Here is a 7,607-nt window from a genome sequence, read left to right on the forward strand (position 1 = left end):
GTTGGTGATATGATGAAAAGCAATCTTAAATTGTCTAAAACTGCATTAACAGGCAGAAGCTATTTGGTTTTTGTTCCTTTTTCTTGATTTCTTATTATTCTTAGTATACTTTTTCAGAAAGTTCAAGGTGTCCTGTCAGTATGACAAGTGCAAAACAGTTGACTAAGCCAGAAATATCTTAAGGAATCAAAAAGAAAGGATTATATTACCTATAAGTAGAAAAAAAAGCTTCCTGTTGTGAAGTTCAAGTTTTGCTAAAGGAAAATTCTGGAGCAGCACAGATATCCCTGTCACAAATCACAAGATTTGTGGCCATAAAGTAAAATTTTTCAGCAGGTTTTAGTGATTGTTTCAATATTTAGTTCATTGCACAAAAATTAACTAATTAGTTTAATTTAGTTAAACTAACTAACTTTAGTTAATTTTTGTGCAGCTTCTCAGTGCATTTTGGGATTGTCATGAATCAACAATTACAATCATATCCTGAAGTCCCCAGAGTAAGCAGCTACTACCAGGAGCAGTAAGTAAAAAGTCACCAAAATGCATCCTAAATCCATAAATACAGAAAGTTTCATCTCAGGAGAGTTATAATTGCTTTAAATACAGGAAAAAAGTGGTTCCCACCTCTTCTTCAGACCCATCATAGAATAACACAATAGCCAAGGGGTTTTCCATACTATAGAATGCCATGCCCAATAACTGAGGCAGTTACTGGTCATGGTTTGGGTATGGGCAGGGTCACTGGGTGGTGAGAAATTTCACTGTCCATCACTTGGTTCTCTTGGGTTTTGTTATTCTCTCTCTCATTATTGGTATTGGTATTTATTGGCATTGGTATTGGTCTTGTTTTTTATTACCACAAGTAGCAGTAGTTTCAGATATTCAGTCATTCTCATCTCAGCCCATGAGGTCTATCTTTTCTTTCTGATTCTCCTTCCCAGTATGGGGGTAAGGGGACTGAGTGAGCAATTTCCTGGCACATGGTTTAGCTGGGGTTAAACCATGACAAAGAGTAAAAACCCCAGGCACAAACCCAACCTAAAGGTTTTAAATCCCAGTACACATGAAGAGGAGCATAAAACACGTAAGTGGCCACAATAATCTTAAATTAAGGTGAAACTAGATTTAAATATTCCAGATTGTCCTTCTATATAATGGAGATATTTTCACCATATCTACATTCATCAGTGTCTAAATGAGGCACAGGAAAGAAAAAAATCCTGTAGGATATAAGTAATGGAAAATAAAAGTGGAGTATCTTATACAAGGTTTCACAACTTCTTCTGCAATTATTACATACATGACCAATCACTTCTTTAATGGTTGCAGGTGGGTAGTGCAGCTGATTTCAGAGTACATCATCTTTGACAGCCCCTATCACTGGATTATGGTGCTTTCTTCCATCTTGGTGTCTGAGACCAAGGAGCCACAAATCAGGGTTAGCTCACTGTGACCCTAAGCAAGAACTGTTAACTGTATGATGCCCTCACTACTCCTCATTCTTGAATGAAAAAAAATTACAGGGATTCAGAGGCAGAAAATAATTAAAATAAAAAGCCTGATGGCTTTATCCTACACCACAACAGCTGTTTTTCCTCTTCCCTTAAAATGCCTGCTGCAGGCAAAGCAGCACAGGTTGGGTTTAATTGCTCCTGCTGCCTGCCATAAAATACATCATGCCATTTCTCCAACTGAATAATGGAAGCAGAAGCATGATTGATAAAGAGATAAGCCAGGTTAATTGGCTTTATTTCAACAAACATCAATTAATTAAATTAAACACCAGAGGGAGGGCATCTGCTCACTCTAGTTCAGCCTGGAGATCTTCCTCCCCTTTCTCTGCTGATCATGAAAAGCCACAGGACTCCCTGGAATAACTTCAGGAAGGCCAACCTCATAAAGAAATTATTTCAAAATTGTCACATGGTCTGTACTGTTAACCTTTTTGCAGCTCAGTCAACTAAAAGAAGAATTCAGCACAGCTAGCCCTTCATGACTCCTCAGCTCTCTCAGCAGGAATCAAAAAATTAAAATCCCCTGGAAAGGAAACTGCAATCAATCTGTCTCCTGTAATTTGGCTTGCAGGGTTTTTGTTAATTTTCTTTTTAATTATGGTCTACAGTCACCGAACACATTTATTGTTAAGGTTCATTCCATCCTCTACCTGCCAATGCAAAACAAGATTGGTCATTTTTGATAAAAGATTATTTTTCACCATAACAGATCAGTCAAAATGAAACTTTCCTGCTTTTTGTTGCATGAACTTAAGCTTTCTCAGAAGAAAGGGAGGGGCTTTCCTACCTTCCTTCTCTTATTTTCTGTTCTTTTATTATTTGTTTCTATAGGTGTTTGTGTTGCTGTAAGAAATGTAAAAGAAATGAGATAGTAAAAATGGATGGAAGTTTCACTGATGAATTTTTTGTGGTAGTATGAAGATTCTCCCATGTCATAAAAGACACACAGACACACGCATATGGTAGTATGCAACCCTGTAAATCTACATGAAATCTGTCACAGATTTAAGATCACAGAAAATACGGAAGCCAGACAAGAAGTCTTCTACTTCCCCAAATTAGGATTAAAATACATATACGATCCTAGACAGATGCTGACCTATTCTGTTCCTAATTCAATGTTTACAACCTCTCTTGCAAGTCTCTTCCAAGACTCTCAGATGACTTATTCACTTCTAGATCTTCTTCAAACAGTCCACATTTCCCCTAAAACATTATGGACAAAAGTGAATGTAGTGTAGTCCAGACTAGAATTGAGGACATTGAGAGAATTTCTCTGAACATTTTGTACATGGCATTCATGAATATACATCCTTATATTGATATGCTGCTTTCACCTCAGCAAACTATGCCAGATTACTTTCAGTTTGCCATTCCCCTTGCCTCAAGGCCAGCTATTCCTCAGTCCACTTTTGTGTAGCTGGAATTTTTTACTGAAGAATATTACCTCTTTCTTGTCTTTATTAAGGAGTACCTTATTTATTTTGACTCATTGATGTGAACTACCACAATTTTTTCTTAATTTTAAATCCATCTTTCAGTGTACTTCCACTAGGCAGTGTCTCCTGTCTAGACAGAAGTACAAATGATGTAACAGGGTTGTCTTTTTCATTGTCCTATCAGTTCATAAAATCACTGGATAGTATCAGATATAAAAAACCACAGGGGGATACCACTTGATAGCATTTTTTCAGTTTACTTGTGACCCATTAATTACTGCTCCTACTTGTGCAGCTGCTTTCCCTAACCTTGTTTATGTGATGGTTATTGAAAACAGTGACAATAACCTGCAGATATACAGTATCAGCTTCTCTGCAAAAGCCCTTTTATCTGTCACACAAGGTAGTTTTACATTACTTCCTCATGACAAAGACTTGCAGGATATTTCTCAACCCTTAGAAGTTTGCCAATAAATTGATGTTCCAGTATTTCTCCAGGTATTAAAACTTAAACTTCCCAGTCACTCTTTCCCAACCTTTTTAAAGAAGGTTGGAAATCTTTGTCCATTTCCAATCTTCTGGAACTTCAGTCACTCTCCACAAACTTTCCCAAGGGTTTGCTTGGAGATTGCTGTATGTACAATTCCACTGTATGTAAACTGCCCTTGCTCTCCAAAACTTCTTTCAGTTTTTTGTCCTAAGAAAAGGAGCTTCCTACGTGGAAAGTGGTTTCATGCAATACAATTTGATTCACAGTTCTCTGTGAATCATTAAGGTATTTCCATCAGCTTCTATGACTTCTGCTCAGGTCTTACATGTCTCTCAATTCTTTACTCCATATTCTATACAGAATCCTTATATTTTAACACACAAAACCTTAGAAAATCACAACCTATGATCTCTACTCATATGCATTTACTCTTCTAGGTACAAATTATTAGCATATTCAATCAAAATCTTGTTAACTGTTCTTTGGCCAGCTGTGATATTATGTTTGGTATTATGTGTCCAAAACCACTTTCTAGTCATTTAACTCCCAACACTGCTCACAGTTGTAGCAATATGAGATCTCTGGGACCCTCCTGTGTAGTCTTGTTTCCACACTCAAAAAACACATCCTGAGCATGCACACATATACCAGCATGGCTTTTTTTATGTTGCCCAGCTCAAATTTTAGTATGCTTTTAGTGTTTGCACTGTAGCGTACCTGTGAAATTTTGGGTCACGTAGGTTAGAGCCCACCATTCTTTCCACATATAGTTGATATTATGAGGTCTGCAAAATTCTCAAAATATCTCCAGGTAAGGAATCAGAGTTACACATAGCATATCTCCTCTCTTTCCAGGAGACTAAACCTGGCTTGTTTTTACAGCACATATCCCATGACATTGCTTTAGGTTTTAGGAGCAAGGTGGTGCTGAAAACAGTTTTTTATGTCTGCCATCTGTGATCTGGCTGCATTACAATTAGGAATACCTGAATCCAGGCTAATGAATAACACAAATTCCATCTTTAATCTGGATCTCAGTTATGCCTAAGAATGACCAGCTGCCAATCAACTAGGTTTTTTGGTTCAAGCCCCACCAAGCACAGAGTGCAGTCAGCAGCCAGAGAGAACAGAGAACAAAGAGTGCATTTACTGGTGACATTTTAGTTTGTGTCAGTTCAGGAACAGTTAATCTTGTCAAGGAAGAAAAAGTACAGCAGCCACCTGGCTTATCATTGATTACCTAAGTTTTCATAAGATTCAAGTGTCTTGAAATCCTGACTGAAATTCACTCTATAGTTGATAGAGTTGGGAAAAATATATGAAAGGAATTTTCCCAATCACTAATAAAGGCTGTCATGACACCTAAATGGAATTTTGATATTTTGACCCACAAATATATCACGGGTTTTTCATCATGTCTGTGTGTCCTTGGAGCTTCACCTCTAGGCTGACCCAGCATGAGAGAAGCAGGAAGCAGATGAGCATGCAAAACATAAAAACCACTGTAGATTTAATTTATCTGTCTCTCATTTTTGCAGATAGTCTCTGGTCTCACAGAGGGACAAATAAGCACAGTTACACTTACATTATTAAATGTAATTGTATTGCTACTTATCAGCATAACTAGATACCTAGGAAAAAATTGTAACAATTCAAGGCACAGTATAAGCAGCAATGACATTAACCTTTAATAATCATCTTTTCCCTTCACACTGTAGTAATGACCATTTTAATTAGTAATGAAATGATTAAATATGAAAAGCATGAGCTATGCCATGATACACATGGGCACCTTTCAAGGATTAGCTGGCTGCACACCTTGAATGATGCATTCAGGGAGTTTTTTTACTACTGCTGGTTGCAGCCTCTGGGCACTGCAGGGTTTTCTGCAGCCAGGAGGACAAAATTAAGTGACTGCTGTTTTGGTAAATTGAATGATCTGAAATAAACACAGCCGGATTGTGCTGCGATCTTGGGAAATGCTATGACCTTGACAGCCCTTCTCTCAGCTAAGCTGTGCTCCTCTGTTGTGTGGAGATCAAAATCTCCCTTAATCCTGAAAATCACATATCTCAAAGCACAGCTGATCCTCTTGGCAGTCCCTTTAAAAGTACAGGCAGATGAGGGCAGCCTCAGTGTTCCAAGGGGTATCTCAATTTATGATATGCCAGGTGGATGCTCTTCATGTACACCAGAGTGTACATTATACTGTACTGGACAGATAAACTCTAGGATGCTTTTCTCACCCTCTTACCCAAATTTACAGTCTTCTCATCTGCCCCTTTCCAAAGGCTGCAAGTCAAGATCCTTTTCATTGTAGTAGCTATTTTCCTGAAGGACTAAAGTCACCTTGCAAGTTTTAATTATTCCCAAGGCTCTAGACACCATCCTCTAATAGAAGTTCTCAGAGATATGGTGTAATACTGGTGTGTGTACTAGCACAAGACTGGTATTATAGTCCCATTTTAGATTATAAAAGTATTCATTTGTTGGCATAACAGAAAGATTTGACCCAGGATCAAAGTAAAATCTTCTGCTTTTAAGAAATGAACAGCTGGATCCCAGACGTGTTAACACATAGGGTTTGAAATGTCACTGAATGCCTGCTGTCAGGAACATGAATTGTTCCAGATGACTCCAATATGTTTCACAGAACAACTGAGGTTGGAAGGGATTTCTGGAGCTTATCTTGTCTGGCCCCCCTGCTCAAGCAGGATCACCCACCTTAGGCTACCCAGCATCACATCCAGGTGACCAGTTACCCCTGGGTGACCTGAAGTCATTCCCCTGTCATAAGGAGGACGATCCCAAGTTTGTACTAATGTGATTGGAAATAAATTTTGGCATTAGAAACAGATTATGCAAAATTTCCCCCCCACCTCCTGCTGCCCCCTCCTCTTTCTGAGACTTGTTTTCCCCCTCGTAGGAATCCTGAGCTGTTCATTGGCAGCCACTGGAAGAGAAATTCCAGTGGGTGACAGAATTTAGAGGTTCTGGTAGTGTTTCTGTGTATTGCACTATCTCATAGAGTTGCAACAAATACCACTGCCTAATGCCCACTGAAAATCAACACCAAAAACTCTTTCCCCTCATTACAGACTCAAATGACAGGCTTTCAGAATGTTTAGCTGGAAAAGGCCTTTTCCATCAGATACAAGCCCAGAGGAAGGAGCGTGCCAGAAAAAGAAGATGCTTATATGGGCTTCTTTGTAATGCAAATGTAGGAACATGCTTTTTATCTTCAGACAAGTGCAAGTGCTTCACAAAGATTTTATTTAAAGCTTGTGTTCTCATGCATTACAAAAGTGAAGTAAAGAGACATGCCAGCATTAATGAACTTCTAGGGGCTGTATTATTCGTTCAGAAGAATAAAGAGAGAAAGAAAGAGCACACAATTTAATGTCAGACTTATTAACAAAAAGACAAATGTTATTCATGCAAGGAATATGGTAGAATTGAGTCACATCTCTGTTTACTCTGGGGACTTCATATAAACACAAAACCAATTCTGTCTCTATCAGCATTTAAGTCACCCTAGTGAATCCCTAAGATCTTTTTTTTTTTTTTTGGCTGTTTTCCTCACATTTCCATATCACAAAATTCTGATAGCTGTGGTGACAGGAAGATGCAGTTCAAGTGAATGCATCTGCTACAAGCATTCACTCTGGTTTGTGCTTTCCTGGCATATAACAGTGATGTTGCAAATACATAATGTCATTACTTTCATTCACTTTTATTTTTGCTCAGAAACACATGCAGAGTGGGTTCTGCAGAATGGGCAACCCAGGAAAGATGAAAAGAAGCAAAACCACAAAACAAAACAAAAAAAAACACATCCAAAACAAACCCCAGGAAAACAGAGAATTCCACCAATACAATCTTTATTCCCTTACACTATCAGCTACACCTCCAGGAAGACAACGAATGCCACATCCCAGTATTGGCATCTTTTCTGCACTTGTCCACCTCTGCTTTCCTTCTAGACAGGTGAGAAAGGGGAGGGCTGACACACATCTAAGGGTATTCAGAGGAGGAGGTGGACATTTCCCAGCTAATCTATTAAACCCAGGTTAGCCAAGTCACTGATACAGATTGCCTTGGCAAATACAGAGCCTCCAGCACTTTAGCTGGTCCAGCACTGGACTCAGAGGAAGGATCAATTAA

Source organism: Lonchura striata, chromosome 3, assembly GCF_050655825.1.
Source record: "Lonchura striata isolate lonStrDom1 chromosome 3, ASM5065582v1, whole genome shotgun sequence".
In the NCBI taxonomy this organism is placed as follows: domain Eukaryota; kingdom Metazoa; phylum Chordata; class Aves; order Passeriformes; family Estrildidae; genus Lonchura; species Lonchura striata.